Raw genomic sequence first — 25,604 nt, 5'->3', positions numbered from 1 at the left:
TAAGTTTCCAGTACTCAGAGGAGCAAATAGCCTATGATAAAAGCAACAACTTCAAACCACCCAGAATATATAATTGCACCCAAATTGATCAAAGCTACTCAAAAAATACCGTGACATAAATTGGCAAAACTAATATAGAGTGCACTAGCACATTAAATATTATTGAGAGTAAATGTTGGAATAGTAAATGAGTAACATTGGAAAGAAGAATGGAAAGGGAAAAATAGAGAAGTAATAAGGATAAATAAAAACAAGGAAAATCAAAAGAGTGGAGAAGGATGTTAGCGGTTAAAAAAAGTAGAAAAAGATTCAGAAAATGATCAAAAAAGTAAAAAAATGGAATTTTCAAATAATTTAAAAGTTTGAAAAATTTAGGAGGAGGAATAAAAATAAGAAACATAAAAGCATTCTATTTGTTCTTAATATGTGATGAAAATACTATTAACAGTATGTCTATTATTCTTAAATGACCACAAGGAAGCTGTCTAGTCTGCCATCTAACCTGGAAACCTAAGCCTACATATTGTTATAATTTACTATATAGCCAAATGAAAACATTATTATGAACAAAACATCGCATGGTTATATAATATGGGCGGAAAGACTTTAATGCACTAATGACTATAAAACAGCTGCTTAAAAACACAAGTATGATGTAACCCTGTTCTAAAGCATGCATAAATGATAGAAGAAAAGTGGCCAAAATGTTACAAAAAGTAACTAACAGCTGTCATTAGGTTACAGAATTGGTGGTAATTTAAATTTTTAATTGATGCTTTTCTAAAGGTTTTTCTATGAATGATATTTTAAAAGATAAATCATTAAATGCAATATTAAGGCAAATTAACCTTTTTGAATATTGATGTTTTCAAACTGAAATCTAGTTGATTCTTTAACTGACATCTCAAGTTAGAGTCTAAATGTAGCAATTAGGAACAAGAGCACCTAACATTTCTTTTCCTCATACAAAATGGAAACATGTTTAATCTGTGTGAGAACTTGATTGTAAATATGTATGTGCTTTGAATGGGAAAATCCAGATTGTGTCTGAATTTGCTTTCTTGTTTTAACTGGAATCAGGTTATGATTTAGCTAGTAGGATTCCTCTGAAAGTGCTATTTTTTCAGGCAGATGAATTGTCTCCCAATAAAATAGGATTTGACGTGTACCCCAAGTTAACTATTGACCTATTTGTATGCACCATGTGCTGTTTCTTATAATAGCATCATTTCCAGTACTGGGATATAATAGATGCTGGTAAGTTTTTAAGAATGGATGAAAAGAAGGCTAAAGTGTTGAGATTTATAGAATTTGGCATGATAAACGTGGAAAAGCAGTGTCATAGCCACAGTTCACCTCCCCAAAGAAAATACTGAATAAACTCAATTCTACCAATTTACACATTTGGTTACCATTTGAGATAATTTTTAAAAGGAATTAGTTATTTGGTTATTACTATTATCACAAGTTTATGATAATGATGACAAATAGAGTGTAAATGATTGGAAAACTGCTGACTCATATAGTAGTTGCCAAATTAAAAAAATCAGGTTAGCATCCATGTTTGAATATTTTAACTCAATTTCCTTTTTTTTCTTTTTTTATTTAACTTTTTACACATGTCGCTTTCAGTTTGCTCTCTCTCCCCTCCTCCCCCACTCCCAATTATCCCAACCCCTCACCCCCACTCCATACCCCCTCTGCTCCCCAGGTAGAGCAAGGGGTTCCATGAGGGATTTTCAGAGTCTGTCACATCATCCCAGGAAGGGCTTAGGTGCTTCCCCATGTGTCCAGGCTGAGAGAGCATCCCTCCACGTTGTATGGGTTCCCAGAATTCAGCAGTATGCCAGGAATAAATACTTCTCTAATCTCCAAGGTCCCACAGATTGCCAAGGCCTCCTCTCTGTCACCCCGGTTCAGTGGGAGGGATGTCTTGATCAGTCCCATGCTGGCCCCTCAGTCATCAGTCTGGGGTTAATGTGTTCCCTCTTGTTTAAATCAGCTGCTTAAATGGGGGGAGCAGGTGGGGGAGAGGTAGGGAAGATCTGGTAGGTATTGACAGAGAAGGAAATGTAATCAGAATATACTGTATGAAAAATCTATTTTCAACAAAAGAAAACACAAAATAATTTAAAAGTAAGAGAAACAAATATCCAAGTAATCAATAAGGACTCCATGCAAAAGAGAAAAGAAAAGGAAATAAAAGAAAGAAAAAAGAAATGAATACATGTGACTTTTGCCTTCAAGTTCCAGTTTCACCTCTTCCATGAGGAAAATATATGATCTCATTAAGCATTCTTATATTTGGAAAGGGAACACTAATACTTGTTGCCCAGACTTCTTTTTAATGATGTGAATATTCTTTCTAAACAAACAACTGATTATAGAAACAGAGGAAGAGAATTTAATGTATTGTATAGCCTCCAACAGAGTTTAGGGATTACCAAGTAGTCTTCTTTTCTAAATTATATTTTTGTAACTATTTATTATAATTTTATTTCATTTTGGAGACAAGTTCTCATCTTGTTAGTTACTTGTCTGGGGATGTACTCTGTAAACCAGGCTAGCCTCAAAATCACAGAGATCTGTCTGCCTCTGTTTTCCAAGTGAGACAATTAATGGCATGTACCACTTTGCCCAGCCTGATTTTTAATTCTTTTTAATTATGTATATTTTTATTTAAATAAGAAACAAGCTTGCTTCACATGTCAATCCCAGCTCCCTCTTCCTCCCCTAATCCTCAACCGCCAACCCCTCCAGCCTCCCCACACAATCCCTATTCCATTCCCCAGGGAGGGTGAGGCCCTCCATGGGAGATCGCCAGCGTCTGTCATTTTTTTCAGGGCAGGGCCCAGGCCCTCCCATAGAGTCCAGTCTGAGAGAGCATCCCTTACTGTGGAATGAACATGCAAAGTCCATTTGTACGAGAGATAAATACTGATCTACTACCCAAGGCCCCATAGATTTTCTAGGCTTCCTCCTTGACACCCAAATTCAGATGATCTGGATCAATCCCACGCTGGACTGCCAGCCATTAGTCTGGGGTGCAAGAGATCCCTTTTTCATGTCACCGGTTTCTGTAGGTTTCACCAGCCCAATTTTGACACATTAGCTCACCAGTCCTCCCTCTCTGTCACTGTGTTCCAAGAGATCTCTTCAGAGTTTAGCTGTGGGTAGCTGTTTTTGCTTCCATTAGACACTGGATGAAGGCTATAGGACAGCATATAAGGAAGTCATCAAATGCATTATTATGAGGGGCATTTAAGGTAGTCTCTCCACTATTATTTGATTTGCCAGTTGGAGTCATCCTTGTACATCTCTGTAAATCTCACTAGTGCCAGATCTCTCCTCAAATCTATAATGACTTCCTCTATTAAGTATCTCTCATACTTCTCTCCTCTATTCTTCCCCTGACTCATCCTTCATGTTCCTGCATGCCCTCCTCTCCCCTGCTCTTCTCCCCCTCCCCCTACATCTCCCCTCCTGCATACTCCCAAAATATTTAGGAGATCTTGCCTCATTCCCCTTCTCTGGTGTACCATGCAAAACTATCTGTTTCCCAGACTCTCTGGCAGTGGGATTGTAGGCTGGCTCTCCACTGACCCATGTCTAAAATCCATATATGAGTGAGTATATACCATGTTTGTCTTTTTGTGACTGGCTTACCTCATTCAGGATGGTTTCTTCTAGGGCCATCCATTTGCCTGCAAATTTCAAGATTCCATTGTTTGGTTTTTTTCACTGAATAGTACCCCATTGTATAAATATACCACATTTTCTCTATCCATTCTTCAGTTGAGGGGCATCTAGGTTGCTTCCAGTTTCTGGATATTACAAATAATGCTGCTATGAATATAGTGGAACAGATGTCCTTGTATGAATGTGCATTTTTTAGTATATACCTAAGAGTGGAATTGCTGGGTCTTCTCATAGCCTGAGTCACATTTTCCTGAGGAATCTCCATACTGATTTCCAAAGCGGGTATACAAGTTGGCACTCCCACCAGCAGTGGAGGACAGTTCACCTTTTCCCACATTCTCTCCAGCATAAACTGTCATTGGGGTTTTCGATTTTAGCTGTTCTGACAGGAGTAAGATGTTATTTCAGAGTTATTTTGATTTGAATTCCCTGATGGCTAGGGATGCTGAACACTTTCTTTTTTTTTTTTTTGATTTTTCCGAGACAGGGTTTCTCTGTATTGTTTTGGAGGCTGTTGGCCCAGCCCGGCCTCGAACTCACAGAGATCCTACTGCCTCTGCCTCCCGAGTGCTGGGATTAAAGGCATGTGCCACCACCGCCGGACTCTGAGCACTTTCTTAAGTGTCTCTCAACCATTTTAGACTCAACTATTGAGATTTCTCTATTTAGTTCTATACCCAACTTTTTAATTGGTTCCTTTGGTGTTTTAGAGACTTACTTCTTGTGTTCTTTGTAAATTTTGGAGATCAGCCTTCTGGCACATGTAGAGTGAGTGAATATCTTCTCCCATTTTGTAGGTTGACTTTTTGTTTTGTTGACTGTGTCCTTTGCCTTACAGAAGCTTCACAGTTTCAGGAGGTCCTATTTAGTAATTGTTGATATCAGTGTTTATGCTAATTCTGTTATGTTCAGGAAGCTATCTCCTGTATGAATTAATTCAAAGGTGCCTCTCAATTTCTCTTCTAAGAGATTCAGTGTGGCTGAATTTATGTTGAGGATTTTGATCCATTTGGACTTAAGTTTTGTACATGTGTCTATCTGCAGTCTTTTACATGCCAATATCCAGTTATGCCAACACCATTTGATGAAGATGCTTTCATTTTTCGATTTTATAATTTTAGCTTCTTTGTCAAAAATCTGGTGTTGATACTTGTATGGGTTCATCTCTGGGTGTTCAATGTTATTACATTTGTCTACCAGTCTATATTTGTGCCAATACCAAGCTGTTTGCAAGACTATATCTCTATAATAGAACTTGAAGTCAGGGATCATGTTGCCTCTGGATGTTGCTTTGTTGAAGAGTGTTGTTTTGACTATCCTGGGTCTTTTTCCCTTTTAAAGCTGAGAATTGTTTTACAAGATCTGTGAAGAATTGTGCTGGGATTTTTATGGGGATTTCACTGAACATGAAGATTGCTCTTGGCAAGATTTCCATTTTTATCATGTTGATTCTACCTATCCAAGAACATGGGAGGTCTTTCCATTTTCTGGTGTCTTCTTTAATTTTTTTCTTTAAAGTCTTAAAGTTCTTGCTATACAGGTCTTTCACTTGTAATGTTAGCGATAACACAAGACATTTTATGTTGTTTGTGGCAATTGTAACGGGTGATGTTTCTCTGATTTCTTTCTCAGCCATTTTATCATATGTATATATTAGGGCTACTGATTTTCTTTAGTTAATCTTATATGATTCCTCTCTGCTGAAGGTGTTTATCATTTGTAGGAGTTCCCTGGTAGAGTTTTTTGGAAACTTATGTGAACTATCATATTGTCTGCAAATAGTTAGTTTGACCTCTTCTTTCCAATTTGTATCCCCTTGATCTCCTGTTGCTCTCTTATTGCTCTAGCTAGAACTTCAAGCACAATATTGAAGAGGCATGGAGAGAGTGGATAGAGTTGTCTTCTTCCTGATTTTACAAGAAATGTGTTGAGTTTCTGTCCATTTATTTTGATGTTGGCTGTCGGTTTGCTGTATATAACTTTTATGTTTAGGCATGTTCCTCTTCTCCAAGATCTCTCCAAGACCTTTATCATAAAGGGGTGTTGGATTTTGTCACAGGCTTTTCAGCAAATACTGAGATTATCATGTAATTTTTTGTTTCTCAACTTATTTATAAGGTGGATTACATTGTTGGATTTTCATTGGCATGTCTTTCTTTAGGTTGGGAAAGTTTTCTTCTGTGATTTTGTTGAATATGTTTCCTGCCCCTTTGAGGTGGTTTTCTTCACCTTCTTCTAGACCTATTATTCTTAGGTTTGGTGTTTTCATGATGTCCCATATTTCATGGTTGTTTTTTGTTACGGATTTGCTGGATTTAAGATTTTCTTTGTTTGATGAATCAATTTCTCCTAGTGTATCTTCAATACCTGAGATTATCTCTTCCATCTCTTGTATTCTGTTGGTTATGCTTGTATCTGTAGCACCTGACCTTTTCCCAGCTTTTCTTTTTTTTTTTTTTTTTGGTTTTTACGAGACAGGGTTTCTCTGTATTGTTTTATAGGCTATTGGTCCAGCCTGGCCTCAAAATCACAGAGATCCACCTGCCTCTGCCTCCCAAGTTCTGGGATTGAAGGCATGAGCCACCACTGCCCAGCTTTTTCCCAGGTTTTCTATTTCCAGCCTTCCTTCTGATTGTGTTGTTATGCTTGTATCTGTAGCACCTGACCTTTTCCCAGCTTTTCTATTTCCAGCCTTCCTTCAGATTGTGGTTTGTTTTTTCTTCTGTTTCTTGCATTTTTTGCTTTGTTTTTTTTCTTCCATTTCTTGCATTTTTTGCTTTGTTTTTTCATCCATTTCTTTGAGGGATTTTTCCTATATCCTCTTTTAGTGCCTCTACCATTTTCATGAAGGTGGTTTTAAGGTCATTCTCTTCTGCTTCATTTGCATTGGAATGTTGGAGTCTTGCTGGTGTGGAGTCTCTAGAATTTGGCAGTGTATTATTTGTTTTTCTGTTGCTGAGTGTGTTTTTGTATTGTCTCTTTCCCATCTCTTCTTCTAGTGGGTGCAGAAAGAGCCCCTTATTGGTCTGGTGGTTAGGGGACCAGAGTTCCCTTTCACTGGTTGCTAGCAATTCCAATGCTCTGGTAGTTTTTCTATTCCTCATCCTCGCTCTGGTCTCGTGAGTGGAGAAGACCAGGAATCTAGGGTGCTTAGCCTCCCACCTGGTCCCCTGGTCCCCTGGTCCCCTGGTCCCCTGGTCCCCTGGTCCCTTTGCTGGAAGACAAGATTTGGGATCTGGGTTGCTTCTGCTGGGATGGGAAGCTCTGTGGCCCTCCCCAGTCACTAAAAGGCATGCCTGGAATGCAGGGCCTTGTTTTTACCTGGATCTGCTGGTTTCCTGGTCTCTTTGGTGGAAGAGAAGACCTGGAATCTTGGGTGCTTAGCTCCCGCTGGGATTGGAAGCTCTGTGCAGTACCCAGGCAATCCCCAGTCACTGGAATGAAAGGCCTGGATGCAGGGCCTGTTTTACCTGGTCCTGCCAGACCAGCTGGTCCCCTGGTCTCCTTATTGAAAGAGAGGACCTGGGATCTGGCTCCCCCCGGGATGATAAGCTCTGCGGCCTTCCCCAGTCACTGGCAGTATTTTGTTTTATTTTGATGGAATGTTCTCTAGATGTCTGTTAAACCTAATTGTGTAATAACTTCTATTAGTTCATTTGCTTTTTTGTTAAGATTCTGTCTGGTAGTTCTGTTTAGTGGTAGGAGTGTGGTGCTAAAGTCTCCCACTATAAGTGTGTGAGGTTTTATATGTCAATTTAGTTTTACTTATGTTTCTTTTATGAACGCGGATGTTTTTGTATTTGGGGTGTAGATGTTCAGAATTCAGACTTCATCTTGGTGGTTTTCTCCTGTGATGAGTATGAAATAGACTCCCTCATCTCTTTTGATTGATATTAGTTTAAAGTCTAATTTGTTAGATATTAGGATTGCTAACTGTGCTTGTTTCTTGGGTCCGTTTGATAGAAAAACTTTCCCCAACCTCTAACTCTGAGGTAACCTCTGTCTTTGAGGCTGAGGTGTGTTTCTTGTATGCAGCAGAAGCATGGATTCTGTAGTTGAATCCATTCTGTTAGCCTGTGTCTTTTTATGGGTAGTTAAGTTCATTAATATTAAGGGATATTAATGTCCGTGGTTACTCTTTCTTGTTTGTTTTTGAATGATTGTTGGTGGTGGAATTGTTTGTGGATTTCCACCCCTTTTCTCTTCTAGTTTATGGGAAAGTGGGATTATCTATTCCCTATATTTTTCTGGATGTAGTGAACTTCCTTGGGTTGGAGTTTTCCTTCCAGAACTTTCTGTAGGGCTGGGTTACTGAATATGCATTTTTAAAATCTGGTTTTTGTCATGGAACATCTTGTTCTCTCCATCTATATTGATTGAAATCTTTCCTGAGTATAGTAGTTTGGGCTGGTATCCATGGTCTCTTAGTGTTGGTAGAATATCCATCCAGGATCTTCTGGCTTTCAGAGTTTCCATGGAGAATTCAGGTTTAAATCTGGTTGGTTTGCCTTTATATGTTACTTAACTTTTTCCTTTGCCGCTCCTAATATTCTTTCTCTATAGAATATGTTTAAGGTCTTGATTATCATGTGGCAAGGGGATTTTTTTTGTGGTCCACTCTATTTGGTGTTCTGTAAGCTCCTTGTACTTTCATTGTCATGTTTTTCTTTAGGTTGGGAAATTTTTCTTCTTTGATTTTGTTCAATACGTTTTCTGCGCCTTTGTGTTTGTATTCTTCACCCTTATCTATACATATTATGCGTAGGTTTGGTCTTTTCATGGTGTCCCATTTTCTTGGACATGTTATGTTAGGGATTTGCTGGAATTAAGATTTTCTTTGTTTGATGAATCTATTTCTCCTAGTGTGTCTTCAATACCTGAGATTCTTTCTTCCATCTCTTGTATTTTTGTTGGTTATGCTTGCATTTGTAGTACCTGACCATGTGCCCAGCATTTCTATTCCCTGAATTTCTTCAGAATTTTTTTTTACTGTCTCTATTTCAGCTTTCACCCCTTGCACTGTTTGAATTGTTTCTCACAAATTTGCTTTCTCTTTTCCTCCATTACTTACATTTTTTGGTTTGTTTTTTCTTCTGTCTCTCTCAGGTATTTTCCCATTCCTCTGAGGTCCTCTATCATTTTCAAGAAGTTGTTTTAAAGGTCATTCTCTTCTGCTTCATTTGCATTGGAATGTTTGATTATTTCATGTGTAGAGTCTCTAGAATCTGGAGGTGTCCTATTTGTTTTTCTCTTGGTGAGTGTGTTTTTATATTGTCGTCTTACCATCCCTTTTTCCATTGGGTACAGAAAGACAGTCTGCCTCTTCTCTGGGTTGATAAGGCAACCAGGATACTGGGGTGCATTGGCTCCCACCAGGAGGGGAGACTCAGTGGCAGTCTCCTGGCACTGGGACTTGGGTCCACAAACAGGTCTCAGTTTACCTGGTCCCATGGGGGGAGAAGAAGACCAAGTGGCAGTCCTAATTATGTATATTTTATAGCTCTGTGGGAGGGTATGTGCTCTTGAGCCCAATTTCCCACAGAGGCCAGGGGATGTCCATTTGAAAACAAATTTATTAGGAATAAATTCAGAACATTCATAAATGGTCTTATCAGATATGGAACTTTGCTGCATGGAAGACTCCTGTTGAAATTTCAGGAATCCAGAGTTACAGTTATTTTCACTTGACAAAGTAACACGCCTGTAACTCAAGTAAATGGAGGCAGGGTTAGGGGGTACAGGTGTCACTCAGAAAACCAGTTTAGAAGATACTATGTGGTGGCCTTTGCTGGTCTTTGTGAACTCAATGACACCATAATACTAATTTTGGATAGTATACAAACATTATTAAATACAAATAAAAATTAAATAGTAGGATTGTTTGAATTTCCTTTGTACAATACTCAGCAGTGATGTACTGGTTGTGCTGATTGTATGTTCTGGGCAGAGGCTTCTGTGACTTTTATTTATTGAAGTGAGCCACCAAATTATATATGTCATTGTATTTGGTATTGAGCAGCTACAAGAACAAAGTGATATAAATGAAATGTGCATCTTAGTGTTGGTGCTACAAAAAGGTGGCAAACAAAATCATCCCCTGGGCAAGTAGCCATCAATCTGTGAAAGAAGCCAAGGACAACCACTCAACTAAATGATGTGAGATTGTGGCAAGTGCCTTCTGAAACAGTGATGCTAGAAATGAACAAGGAGAACAGTGTTGGGAAACAGGATTTTTGGGAAATTGTGAATATAAATACATTGTAATTTTCATAAGATTGGCTAGTTAATCATTAGTGCCTCACAGGAAATTATGTAAATATTTCTATTTATGTATTGTTGGGGAACTGTCCTTCTCTACAACTCTAGTATGTCCAGACTGAAGAAATCATCAATTGGAGATATTGATGTACTTAAAAGGAAAAACCAGTGGTTTGTGTTTTGTTTGTGTTGAGACTTTGATGAATTATGTATCTTAAATTAGACTGGAATTCAGTATGTAGCCCAGATGTGCCTTACATTCGTGGAAATTCTCTTGCTATGAACATACCTGCTCTGGCATTTCAAGTTTGTAACAATACATCTGACTTTGAATTTATTTCATATCTAAAGGATATCTATTTTACCTAGTTGCTTTAGAGTGAATTGACCACAAAAGATTTAGAATAATTCTGACCTGTTTGATGGTAATTGTGTATAACATAAAATTTAAGTACTTATTTTTTCTGTAAAAGTTGTATCATAATTTCAATCATCAGAGTGAATTCTTTTTTTCTTTTTTTGTTTTTATTTAAATTAGAAACATGCATGATTCAAATGTCAATCCCAGGTCCCTCACACCCCTCCTCCCTTGTCCCTCCACAAGCCCCTACCAGCCCAATCCCTACATCATTCCCCAGAGAGGGTGAGGCCCTCCTTGGGGGGTCTCCAGAGTCTGTTATTTCATCCAGGGAAGGAAATAGGCCCTTATCCATGTGTCCAGGCTGAGAGAGAATTCCTCCATGTGGAATGGGCTCCCAGGGTTCATTTGTATGCCATGGGGAACACTAATCTACTATCCAAGGCCCCAGAGATTTCTGAGGCCTCCTCACTGGCACTATATTCATGGAGTCTGGATCAGTCCCCTGTTGGCCTCTTAGCCATCAGTCTGGGGTTCAAGAGCTCCCCCTTGTCCAGCCAGCTGTCTTTGTGGGTTTCATCAGCATGGGCTTGACACCTTTGCTCATCACTCCTCCATCTCTGTCACTGGGTTCCAGGAGTTAAGTTCAGTGTTTAGCTGTGAGTATCTGTCTCTGATTCCATCAGTCACTGGATGAAGGTTCTAGGATGGCATATAAGGTAGTCATCAACCATATCATCAGGTAGGGGCTATTACTGTAGTGTCTCTGCTATTACTTAGTTTTCCAGTTCATGTTATCCTTGTAGATCTCTGGAAATCTCACTAGTGTCAGCTCTCTTGACTCAAAGATATAATGACTCCAACTATTATGGTATTTCTCATCCTGGTCTCCTCTATTCTTACCTGGACACAACCTTCCTGCTCCCCCATGTTTTCTTCTACCCTCCTATTATCCCCCTCTCTTTTTCCTGGTTCCCTCTGCCCTCCCTCAATGTTCCCAATCTGCTTAGGAGATCTTAACTTATTCCACTTCTCGGGGATATAATTCATATCTCTTGGGAACATCCCCACCAGAGTGAATTCTATCATACATCTTTGATGGTGTTATATGTAAGTAAAATAAGAAGGTAACTGCCACTACTTCAAAGTATAAGCAGACCCAGAATATGTATATTTGACTTCTATTTAATTTAAATTTGACAGGGTAGATGGAAGCATTTCATTTTTAAATCAGACTTTCATATACCCAAGGATGTTCTGGAATTCACCAGATAGCTGGAGATGACCTTGAGTTTCTGATCTTCCTATATCTATCTCCCAAATGCTGTAATTAGATATGAGCACAACTATGCCTAAGTAGATTTTTTTGAAAGTAGGATCAGAAATGTCAACAAACTGTTTCTGGTTATTTGTATGGAACATAGTCATTTTGGATCTAGACTGATATTTATTATCTAGCATTTTCAGAATTAAGTCCTTATACATTCTCCTCTTATGTATTATAATCCTTCTTTTAATCTATTCTTTGAGCTCCTTTCAAATAGAAGTCACTGGTCATATTTTTTTTCCTGGATATTTTTCATTACCTGCTTCTTGATTTGCAAGTTTGTGCTCAAATATTACCTTATTTGTAGATTTTTGTTTTCCAGTTAATATAAAATAACACAACACTCTATACTATAAATATAATGTAATTCCTTTTAATAAAACCCCAATTTTATTCTACCTATCACTGTGTTTATTACCCGTTTATTACATGTTTCTTCATGATAACTCAACTTTTTCTTTATGAACATACAGATATTATTTCAAAACTGTGAAGGCAGTGGTTATGTCAATTTAGTGAACTTCAGTTTTGCTAGTGTCTGTCATATAACAAGCTCTTAAGAATGACATATATGTCTTATCTTATATATATATTACATGTTTATACATATTCTTTCGTCATGTACACTTATAATGATATATACATACATATATGTATATATATTTAGATCATATATGATATGATAGCCACTAAAATTGTCGGGCAGTTATCTTTGAAATATGAATTATTAATCATATTAAGATTTCTTAAAGTATAAGCTATATATTTTACAGATTTAGCATTACTATGTGCTAAATAAATATAAAGTACAAATATTCAAACCAAAGAAAAACTGTAATGTGAAAATAATTTTATCTCTTTGACCTTCTTATTATAAGAATTTTTTGAATTCCAATTACATAGACGATTCAAACTTATGTTTCTATTGAACATTGTGCTTTATAGATTTATATGGAAAAGTCTAAAGGCTTTTCTATTAGCTGTGTTAATTCTCTTGGTTTTAGGGTCTGCTGGTTTTGTCATGGTTGGTGATTCCAATCTATATTTTGAAGGTTTTTGATAGCTTCAGTTAATGTGAGTTTATGTCCTCGAATATTTCTCTAGAAAGATTACATTTACTCTTATAAGGCTCTCTAGATTGTTTTGACAGCCAAAGCCCCTGTACAAATATTTATGCTCATTTATCAGCGTGGTAGATTCTTGTCCAAGTTCAGGGTAAGTAAATTCTGTTTATATGAAACTGAGGTGCAGGAATTGAATTTTGCTTTGAAGATTTATTGTTGCCTCACTGGGTAGGGTATTTTTATTTCCCATTCACAGAGATCACAGAGTCTTGGCTTTATTCCCACATCTCAATTCCTATCTCCAGTCATAAGTACGTAAAGCTTTCATCATCCATTCCTTTGTGTGAATTAAAACCAAGACCATACTAGGAACTTACCTAGAGTCACAACAAAGTCATAATTCCTGCAATTTGGCTGTTGGCAATTTCTCCAGTACAATTTCTTAGAGAGTTGATAGATTTTGAGGTAATACGTAGTTAAATAAATTATGCTTATGCAACTTCACTTAATTTTATGCAGAAAGAGTTACCACACTGGTTAAGTGAACTGTTTTGATGGAATCTGAAGGCTTTTAAACAAAGTTCCTGTTGTTAGAGGCTACATTGCTTCCAAACCATCAATATATAAAAAGTGCTGCATTAAAAATCCTTTTGTGTGCTTTAATTAGCACATGTCTATATTGTGCAGAAAGTTTTTTGTTCATCTGTTTATATAAATTCCTGCAAATAGAATTATTGGCTCATGACATATAATCAGAAGATACTGTGTAATGGAAAAAAATCAATAGATCAGTTAAGTAGAATGCAGAGGTCAGAAATTGACCTACATGTGCAAGTACATCTTATTGATATCGACATGGGTAAAGAAGCAACTTGGTGCAAGAAGTATGGTCTTTCTAAATGATAATGATGCACAATAGGAAATCAATGAAACCTAAAACAAACCCTATCCTAAACCTTATATGATATACAAAGACAAATTCATGATTGATTAGAAATATGATATAAACTTAAAATTTCATAATGATTACAAAAACACAGGATAAAACCATTATGATCTGTGTTAGAGTTCTGTGAAACTAAAACATTCAAACAGAAGAAATTAATTTGTTTTTGTCAAACAAAGTTTTGTCAAAACATTGGAAGAAGGGAAAAATGTCATCAGAATACATTGTAACAACACAATTATTTTTCAACTTAAAAAATTTAGTCCTGGAGGTTTAGTATTTTGTCAGACTTTCCTTTTGAAAACTGGTAGAGTCCTCGATTAAGATGCTCAAGGCTTGGATTCAATTTATAGTACTGTGAAAAAGGTATCATTTTTTGCTTTAACATTTTCTCTGTGAGAGATTTTTTAATCTTATTTGTGAGATTATACTATAATTACAATAATTCTTATCTCCATTTACTCTCTCCCAATCCTCCCATATGCCTTCCTTGTTGTCCTTCAAATTCATAGCCTCTTTTTTATTAATTGTTAGATACATATGTATGTATACATCTATACCTAAGTACAAACTAGTCAGATTGGAGAATGTTCCTCATGTGTATGTTGGGGCTGATTGTTTGGTATTAGATAAATAATTGATGTGTTCTTCTCTATTGAAGACTATTTCTTACACTCCCAGCATTCTTTAGATGCTTGTAGTACTTTGAGTAGGGTGGATACTTCATGATCTACCTGTCCCTGTACATGTTTTCTTGAGACAAGGTCTCATTTGTGTGAGACTGGACTCAGACTCACTATGTAGTTGAGGAACTTGAAGTTTTTGTCTTCCTTTACTACTTCCCAAGTGATAGGATACAGACATGCCCCACTATGCCAGGTTTCATAAATTTTTTGGGCTCAAACCCAGGACTTGATGTATGCCAGATAAGCAGTTTACTAACAGAGATGTATCTCTACCCCTAAATAGAACTATTAATTACTTAATTGCTCATATTTGTTAGCTTTTCTATCCAGGTAATTGGTATGCCTAGAAAGGTTTGACAAAAACCTTTCCCATCTTTCCTTTTTCATTAGATCTTAGGAAAACTGAAGAATCTTTCTCCTGTTACTCTACGAGCTATCCTCTAATGCATTCTAAATGTTGCAATAGACATTTTCTACTCCTTAAGCTTCAATAGCACTACTTAAAATTGAAGTATTGGGTTCCAGTGCCAGCGGATCGCCTGGGAACTGCACAGAGCTTCCAATCACGACGGGAGCCAAGCACCCCAGACTCCAGGTCTTCTCTCCCACCAACGACACCAGGAAACCAGAGGAGGCAGGGAGTCAAGGGAAGCAGCTATTCCTGCAGCAGCATCAGGTAAACAGGCCAGCTTCCCGGCCTGTGTTCCAGTGACTGCGGATCGCCTGGAAACTGCACAGAGTATAAAATCACGATGGGAGCCAAGCACCCCAGACTCCAGGTCTTCTTTCCCACCCATGAGACCAGGAAACCAGAGGAGCCAGGGAGACCAGGGGAGTAGCTGTTCTGGATCAGGTACAACAGGACCCAGCATAGGGTCCAGGGGTCCAGGTAGGAGGCTAAGCGCCCCAGATTCCTGTTCTTCTCCACCCATGGGACCAGAATGAGGAAAAGGAATAGAAGAACCACCAGATTATTGGACTTGCCAGCACCCACCAAAAGGGAACTCTGGTCACCAGACCAGTAAGGGGCTCTTTCTGCACCCACTAGAAGAAGAGATGGGAAGGAGACAATACAAAAACACACTCAGCAACAGAAAAACAAATAAGACACTGCCAGATTCTAGAGACTCAACACCAGCAAGACCCCAACATTCCAATGCGAACGAAGCAGAAGAAAACGACCTTAAAACCACCTTCATGAAAATGATAGAGGCCCTAAAAGAGGATATAGGAAAATCCCTCAAAGAAAAGGAAGAAAAAGCAAACCAAAAAATGCAAGAAATGGAAGAAAAAACAATCCAAAAAATGCAAGAATTGGAAGAAGAAACATACCAAAAAAGGCAGGAAATGGAAGAAGAAACAATGCAAAAAATGTAAGAAATGGTAGAAAAAAACAAAGCAAAAAATGCAAGAAATGGAACAAAAAGCAAACCAATAAATACAAGAAATGGAAGAAAGAACAAACCAAAAAATTCATAAAAGCAACAAATGGATGAAAAGATAAACCGAAAATTGCAAGAAGCAATGCAAACACTGCAAGGGTTGAAAACTGAAATAGAGACAATAAAGAAAAACACAATCTGAAGAAAGCCAGAAAATAGAAAACTGGGTAAACAGTCAGGTACTACCGATACAAACATTACCAACAGAATAGAAAAGATGGAAGAGAGAATCTCAAGTGTTGAAGATACACTAGGAGAAATGGATTCATCAACCAAAGAAAACCTTAAATCCTACAAATCCTTAACACAAAACATCCAGGAAATATGGGACACCATGAAAAGACCACACCTAAGAATAATAGGTATAGAAGAAGGAGAAGAAATCCACCTCAAAAGGGCAGAAGACATATTCAACAAAATCATAGAAGAAAACTTTCCCAACCTTAAGAAAGACCTGCCAATGAAGGTACAAGAAGCCTACAGAACACCAAATAGAGTGGACCACAAAAAAAATCCCCTCGCCACATAATAATCAAGACCCCCCAAACATACAGAATAAAGAAAGAATATTAAGAGCAGCTAAGGAAAAAGATCAAGTAACATATAAAGGTAGACCTAACAGAACTACACCTGACTTCTCCATGGAAACTCTGAAAGCCAGAAGGTCCTGGATAGATATTCTACCTACAATAAGAGACCATGGATGCCAGCCCAGACTACTATACCCAGCAAAGCTCTCAATCACTGTAGATGGAGAAAACAAGATATTCCATGACAAAACTAGATTCAAGAAATACGTATCCACTAACCCAGCCCTACAGAAAATTTTGGAAGGAAAACTCCAACCCAAGCAAGCTAACTACAACCAGAAAAACATAGGCATTTGAGAATCCCTCTCTACCAACAGCCAAAAGAACAAAGGGGTGAAACTCCACACATAATTCCACCAACAACAACCACTGCAAATCGAAGAAGGATGAGAAATCAAGGTCATTAATATCCCTCAATATTAATGGCCTTAACTCACCCATAAAAAGACACAGACTAGCAGAATGGATTCGAAGACAGAACCCTTCCTTCTGCTGCACACAACAAACACACCTCAACCTCAAAGACAGACATTACCTTAGTGTTAAAGGTTAGGAAAAATTTTTTAATCAAATGGACCCAAGAAACAAGCAGGGGTAGCAATCCTAATATCTAACAAACTAGACTTTAAAATAAAATCAATCAAAAGAGATGAAGGAGGTCATTACATACTCATCACAGGTGAAACCCACCAAGATGAAGTGTCTATCCTGAACATCTATGCCCCAAATACAAAGGCATCCACATTCATTAGAGAAACATTAGTAGAACGTAAATCTCATCTAAAGCCCCACACAGTTATAGTGGGAGATTTCAACACACCACTCTCACCACTAGACAGGAATACCAGACAGAAACTCAACAAAGAAGCAAAGGGTCTAATAGAAGTAAAGACCCAACTGGGATTAACAGACATCTATAGAACATTTCATCCACATAAAAAAGAATATACCTTCTTCTCAGCACCACATGGAACCTTCTCAAAAATCGACCACATACTTGGCAACATATCAAACCTCAGCAGCTACAAAAAAATTGGAATAACTCCATGCATCTTATCAGACCACCATGCTTTAAAATTAGAATTCAACAACAACACAAATTGCAGAAAACCTACAAACTCATGGAAATTGAATAATGCTCAACTGCACCATCCCTGGGTCAAAGAGGAAATAAAAAAGAAATTAAAGACTTCCTCGAATTCAATGAGAATGAAGACACAACATACCCAAACCTATGGGCCACTTTGAAAGCAGTGCTACGGGGGAAATTCATAGCGCTAAGTGCCCACATGAAGACACAAGAGAACAGTTATTCCAGAGAATTAATATCACAGCTGAAAGCTCTAGAACACAAAGAAGCAAACTCCCCCAGGAGGAGTACACGCCAGGAAATAATCAAATTGAGGGCTGAAATCAATAAAGTAGAAACCAGGAAAACAATACAAAGAATCAATGCAACGAAGAGTTGGTTCTTTGAGAAAATCAACAAGATAGACAAACCTTTGTCCAAACTTACCAAACAGCAGAGAGTGAACACACAAATTAACAAAATCAGAAATGAAAAGGGGGACATAACAACAGACTCTGAGGAAATCCAGAGAATCATTAGGTCATACCTTGAAAACCTGTACTCCACAAAATTCGAAAATTTAAAGGAAATGGATGACTTCCTGGATAGCTATCACTTGCCAAAACTAAATCAAGAACAGATAAGCAATTTAAATAGAACTATAACGCCTATGGAAATAGAACCAGTCATCACAAATCTCCCAAGCAAAAAACTCCAGGTCAAGATGGCCTCAGTGCAGGAACTACCAGAAATGAAAAGAACAGCTTATACCAATTCTTCTCAAAGTGTTCCACACAATAGAAGCAGAAGGGTCTTTGCCAAACTCTTTCTATGAGGCTTCAATAACCTTGATCCCCAAGCCACACAAAGATACAACTAAGAAAGAGAACTTCAGACCAATATCCCTCATGAACATTGATGCAAAAATAATCAATAAAATACTGGCAAATCAGATCCAAGAACACATCAAAACAATCATTCACCACGATCAAGTAGGTTTCATCCCAGGGATGCAGTGATGTTTCAACATACGAAAATCCATCAATGTAATCCAGCATATAAACAAGCTGAAAAACAAAAATCACATGTTCATCTCACTAGATGCTGAAAAAGCCTTTGACAAAATCCAACACCACTTCATGATAAAGGCCTTGGAGAGATCTGGGATAACAGGTACATACTTAAATATAATAAAAGCTATATACAGTAAACCAACAGCCAACATCAAACTAAATGGACAGAAACTCAACGCAATTCCTCTAAAATCACAACAAAACAAGGCTGTCCACTCTCTCCATACCTTTTCAACATGGTACTTGAAGTTCTAGCTATTGCCATACGACAACAAAGGGCGATCAAGGGGATACAAATTGGGAAGGAAGAGGTCAAACTTTCACTGTTTGCAGATGATAAGATAGTTTACATCACTGACCCAAAGACCTCTACCAGGAAACTCTTACAGCTGATTAATACCTTCAGCAAAGTGGCAGGCTACAAGGTCAACTCAAGAAAATCAATAGCCCTACTATATACAGATGATAAAAGGGCTGAAAAAGAAATCAGAGAAACATCACACTTTACAATTGACACAGACAACATAAACTACTTTGGGGTAATGCTAACCAAACAAGTGAAAGACCTGTATCATAAGAACTTTGAATCTTCAAAGAAAGAAATTAAAGAAGCCCTCAGAAAATGGAAATATCTCCCATGCTCTTGGAAAGGTAGGATCAATGTAGTAAAAATAGCAATCCTGCCAAAAACAATCTTCAGATTCAATGCAATCCCCATTAAAATCCCAGCACAATTCTTCACAGACCTTGAAAGAACAATAATCAATTTTGTATGGAAAAACAAAAGACCCAGCATAGCCAAAACAACCCTGTTCAACAAGGCAACATCCGGAGGCATCACCATCCCTGACCTCAAGCTCTATTACAGAGCTATAGTCCTGAAAACAGCTTGGTATTGGCACAAAAATGGACAGGTAGACCAATGGAATCGAATAGAAAACCCGGGTATTAACCCACACACGTACGAACATCTGATCTTTGACAAAGAAGCTAAAAAAATACAATGGAATAAAGAAAGCATCTTCAACAAATTGTGCTGGCATAACTGGAGACTGGCATGTAGAAGAATGTGGATCGATCCATGTTTATCGCCATGCACAAAACTTAAATCCAAATGGATCAAAGACCTCAACATAAATCCAGCCACACTGAACCTCTTAGAAGAGAAAGTGGGTGGTACCCTTGTAGGAATTGGTACAGGAGACAGCTTCCTGAACATAACACCAGTAGCACAGACAGTGAGGTCAACAATTAATAAATGGGACCTACTGAAACTGAGAAGCTTCTCTAAGGCAAAGGACACAGTCAGCAAGACAAAAAGGCAGCTCAAAGAATGGGAAAAATATTCACTAACCCCACATCTGACAGAGGGTTGATCTCCAAAATTTACAAAGAACTCAAGAAGCAAGTCTCCAAAACATCAAAGGACCCAATTAAAAAGTGGGCTGCAGAACTAAATAAAGAGTTTTTAATAGAGGAGTCTAAAATGGCTGAGAGGCGCTTGAGAAAGTGCTCAACCTCTGTTAAGAGAAGCTTTTTCTTTGCTAGCCGCTTTGGTTTATCCCCGCCAGACCCCTGGGCTCTGCCGCATTGTAGTCCCCAAATAAACACACAGGAGGTTATATTATTTATGAAGCTGTTGGCCTTGCTTGTTTCTTACTGGCTAGCTCTGACTGCAGTAATTACCCCATAATTGTTAATCTAAGTATGTCTCTTACCGGAGAATAGTTCCGGGCTTCCTACCTCCATGGCATTACATCTTGACTCCCTGTGTTTCTCCTTCCAGCGTTCTCCTGGACTCCTAGTCCCTCCTATCTTAGTTCCCTATAGGCTCAACAGTACTTTATTGACATAAGACTTCCCCAACAAACATCCTTAGCCATCCGGGAAATGCAAATCAAAACAACTCTGAGATACCATCTCACTCCTGTTAGAATGGCTAAAATCAAAAACACCAATGACAATTTATGCTGGAGAGGATGTGGTGAAAGGGGGACACTCCTCCATTGCTGGTGCGAGTGCCAACTGGTTCAGCCACTTTGGAAATCAGTATGGAGATTCCTCAGAAAAATGGGAATAAACCTACCACAAAACCCAGCAACTCCACTCTTAGGCATATATCCAAAAGATGCCCATTCATACAGCAAAGATGTCTGTTCCACTATATTCATAGCAGCTTTATTTGTAATAGCCAGAACTTGGAAGCAACCTAGATGTCCCTCAACCGAAGAGTAGATAGAGAAAATGCGGTACATTTACACAATGGAGTACTATTCAGCAGAAAAAAAACAATGGAATCCTGAGATTCGCAGGCAGATGGATGACACTAGTAGAAACCATCCTGAGTGAGGTAACCCAGTCACAAAAAGAGAAACATGGCATATACTCTCTCATATATGGATTTTAGACATAGATCTAGGGAGTGCCAGCCTACAGTCCTATGGCCAGAGAGTCTGGGTAACAGAAACTTCATTTAGTGGCTGGTCGAAGAAGAGGCAGACTCCCTCGGTTAAGTACTGAGCTGAACTCAAGAAAGCCAGTAACAGAGGGAGGACTGATGATCAAATGGATTAAGACTGGGCTGGTTTAACCCCCAGAAACAGCTGACCAGACAAAGGTTAACTCTTGAATCCCAGGCATCATCCTGGGAATCCAGCATGGGGCTGATCAAGACCCCCTGAATCTGGGTGTCAGTGAGGAGGTCTAGGTAATCTATTCAACCTTGGGCAGCAGATCAGTACCCATCCCAAGTATACACACGGACTTTGGACTCCCGTAGAACAATGTGAGGTGCACTCTCACCCTGAACTCTTGGGGAAGGGTCTAGGCCCTGCCTTATATGAAATGACAGCTTATGGACACCCCCATGAAGGGCCTCACGCTCCCTGGGAATGGGGGATAACGGGGGGGTTGGGGGGGAGGGCACGGGAGGAGGGGAGGGAAAGGGAGAGGGACCTGGAACTGACTTGTAAAGCAACCTTGTTTCTTATCTAAATTTAAACTGGAAAATAAAATAAGAAAAAAATCCGACACACCTTCATGATAAAGGTCTTGGAGAGATCAGGGATAACAGGGACATACTTAAACATAATAAAAGCTATATAGAGTAAATCAACAGCCAACATCAACCTAAATGAACAGAAACTCAACGCAATTCCTCTAAAATCAGGAACAAAACAAGGCTGTCCACTCTCTCCATACCTTTTCAACATGGTACTTGAAGTTCTAGCTATTGCCATATGACAACAAAGGGGGATCAAGGGGATACAAATTGCGAAGGAAGAGGTCAAACTTTCACTGTTTGCAGATGATATGATAGTTTACATCAGTGATCCAAAGAACTCTACCAGGGAACTCTTACAGCTGATTATCACCTTCAGCAAAGTGGCAGGCTACAAGATCAACTCAAGAAAATCAGTAGCCCTACTATTTGCAGGTGATAAAAGGGCTGAAAAAGAAATCAGAGAAACATCACCCTTTACAATTGCCACAAACAACATAAACTACCTGGTGTAACGCTAACCAAACAAGTGAAAGACTTGTATCGTAAGAACTGCGGATCTTTAAAGAAAGAAATTAAAGAAGCCCTCAGAAAATGGAAAGATCTCCCATGCTCTTGGATAGGTAGGATCAATGTAGTAAAAATGACAATCCTGCCAAAAGCAATCTACAGATTCAATGCAATCCCCATTAAAATCCCAGCACAATTCTTCACAGACCTTGAAAGAACAATAATCAATTTTGTATGGAAAAACAAAAGACCCAGCATAGCCAAAACAACCCTGTTCAACAAGGCAATGTCCAGAGGCATCACCATCCCTGACCTCAAGCTCTATTATAGAGCTATATTCCTGAAAACAGCTTGGTATAGGCACAAAAATAGACAGGTATACCAATGGAATCGAATTGAAAACCCGGGTATTAACCCACACACATACGAACATCTGATCTTTGACAAAGAATCTAAAAATATACAATGGAATAAAGAAAGCATCTTCAACAAATGGTGCTGGTATAACTGGAGGCTGGCATGTAGAAGAATGTGGATCGATCCATGTTTATCGCCATGCACAAAACTTAAATCCAAATGGATCAAAGACCTCAACATAAATCCAGCCACACTGAACCTCTTAGAAGAGAAAGTGGGTGGTACCCTTAAACAAATTGATACAGGAGACAGGTTCCTGAACATAACCCCAGTAGCACAGACAGTGAGGTCTACAATTAATAAATGGGACCTACTGAAACTGAGAAGCTTCTGTAAGGCAAAGGTCACAGTCAGCAAGACAAAAGGCAGCCCACAGAATGGAAAAATATTCACTAACCCCATATCTGACAGAGGATTGTTCTCAAAAATTTACAAAGAACTCAAGAAGCAAGTCTCCAAAACATCAAACGACACAATTAAAAATTGGGCTGCAGAACTAAATAGAGAGTTTTCAATAGAGGAGTCTAAAATGGCTGAGAGGCACTTGAGAAAGTGCTCAACATTTTAGCCATTCGGGAAATGCAAATCAAAACAACTCTGAGATAGCATCTCCTGTCAGAATGGCTAAAATCAAAAACACCAATGACAATTTATGCTGGAGAGGATGTGGTAAAAGGGGGAAACTCCTCCATTGCTGGTGGGAGTGCCAACTGATTCAGCCACTTTGGAAATCAGTATGGAGATTCCTCAGAAAAATGGCAATAAACCTTCCACAAGACCCAGATATCCCTCACCCGAAGAGTGGATAGAGAAAATGTGGTACATTTACACAATGGAGTACTATTCAGCAGAAAAAAAACAATGGAATCCTGAGATTCGCAGGCAAATGGATGACATTAGAAGAAACCATCCTGAGTGAGGTAACCCAGTCACAAAAAGAGAAACATGGCATATACTCTCTCATATATGGATTTTAGACATAGATCTGGGGAGTGCCAGCCTACAATCCTATGGCCAGAGAGTCTGGGTAACAGAAACTTCATTTAGTGGCTGGTCGAAGAAGAGGCAGACTCCCTCGGTTAAGTACTGAGCTGAACTCAAGAAAGCCAGTAACAGAGGGAGGACTGATGATCAAATGGATTAAGACTGGGCTGGTTTAACCCCCAGAAACAGCTGACCAGACAAAGGTTAACTCTTGAATCCCAGGCATCATCCTGGGAATCCAGCATGGGACTGATCAAGACCCCCTGAATCTGGGTGTCAGTGAGGAGGTCTAGGCAATCTATTGAGCCTTGGGCAGCAGATCAGTACCCATCCCAAGTATACACACGGACTTTGGACTCCCATAGAACAATGTGAGTTGCACTCTCACCCTGAACTCTTGGGGAAGGGTCTAGGCCCTGCCGTATATGAAATGAAAGACTATGGATACCCCCATGGTGGGCCTCACCCTCCCTGGGGAAATGAGGGGATAATGGGGGGGTTGGTTAACATGGCAATCTGACAAGTAACATAGCCTTGCCTCCTAGCTACTAGATTATATCACCTATAAATATAAGAGACTAAGATTATACTGACTGTTTCTTGTTCACAGTGGTGTCGACTTCTCTTATATTCTGTAATCATCATAATGTGATACTTTTTTACAAACTCTTGCTTAGCCAGCTGTCACCTGCCTGTAATATTTACTGAATTTACTGACAGTTGCTCATGCAAATACCTCTAAAGTATCATTGCAGTAGATATCAAACATTGTTGATGGGGTAAATATCACAAGGCCCTATCCCTAGGGGAAGGTATACAGACAAATTAAGGACTGCTAAATATGTATGATTCTCACACAGAGACACACAGATACACACACACACACACACATATATATATATATATATATTTGAGTCAGTTTTGGGAGCTCTTTTGACCTGAGGCCATGGCCCTGATGAGCTAATGGAAAACCATCTTAAGAATGTCTGAGTCACCATGGAATACTATACCTAGGTTTTCCAGGAAATTTGGTAGGAATGAGGTTGACAACCTTCATTGTTTATAAAATCGGGAGTACTGATAAAAGAAGTAAAGCTTTGAAAAGATACAGTTTTGAACCTGCTCTTGTTCATCATTAACTGAATTCCTGAGTCAATAATCATCTGTTGGCCCATTGTTCAGCTGATTTTCAGAATAGTTGCATGTTTCAGCAGGTAAAATGCTTGCTATAAAAGCTGATTTCTGTGTTCAACACTTAGAGTGACATAGTAGAAGTAAACAATATATGTTAACACCAAGACCATGTAGTAAGGATTTCAAGTAACTGGACATTTATATCAATCTGTGTTAGAAGGGAACATGGAACATCTTTGAACACTTGAATAAGTACCATTTAAAATGTGGCACCAAATGTATCTGAGTTGCACCACTGTCTGGGTGCACTACTCTCTGTGTCCTTGAGTAGGTCATTTGTAATGCAGCAGTTACCCTCTGAACCTCAGAAAACCTGAAGAATAGGAAGAGACATTTATGTTGTTATAAAGGTAGGTGGTTAGGATCTAGATGCTAACTCAGAGTCAAATATTCAATAAATATTTATTCAATAATTTTGCTTCCTATAAAACAAAAAGGAAAATTGTATCACCTAAAAGCCCACACCAACATGAGCAACTCACAACAGCTGATTGATTGGAGATCCCTGTCCAACTGACTGACAACTGCACTGAGGTGTTTCTCTCATGCCACTGGTTGATTACTGCTTTTATTAGCATAGGAGGTGCCTTATGAATCTGGAAAGTTTGATGATCTTCCTGAACCTTATGAACCTCTGTTCTCTCTCCATGAAGAAATGCTCCAATTGTAAGGTACCCCCTATTTAAAATTAATATTCTTCTAGTTCCATTGGCCTCCTGAGCTAATAGCATAAAGCCAAGATATTTAAATCACATCAATGATTTCTCAGCAATATTATTTAGGAAAAAAGAAGAGTAAGAGCTATGACAATTCAGTATGCTTTTGTATGCCTATATGGTGAAATAATAAATCTTGATCCCAACCATATATCAGCAAGGACATCAATTTTCTGTTTGCTGAAATGACTCAGGTAAAAGTGCCCCCAAACTTAATGACCAGAGCTCAGCTGAGCATATACCTACTGTAGGGCCCAGATACACAGTCAT

Source organism: Mesocricetus auratus, unplaced genomic scaffold (assembly GCF_017639785.1).
Source record: "Mesocricetus auratus isolate SY011 unplaced genomic scaffold, BCM_Maur_2.0 Super-Scaffold_100003, whole genome shotgun sequence".
Lineage (NCBI taxonomy): Eukaryota > Metazoa > Chordata > Mammalia > Rodentia > Cricetidae > Mesocricetus > Mesocricetus auratus.
This window is presented reverse-complemented; position numbering follows the sequence as displayed.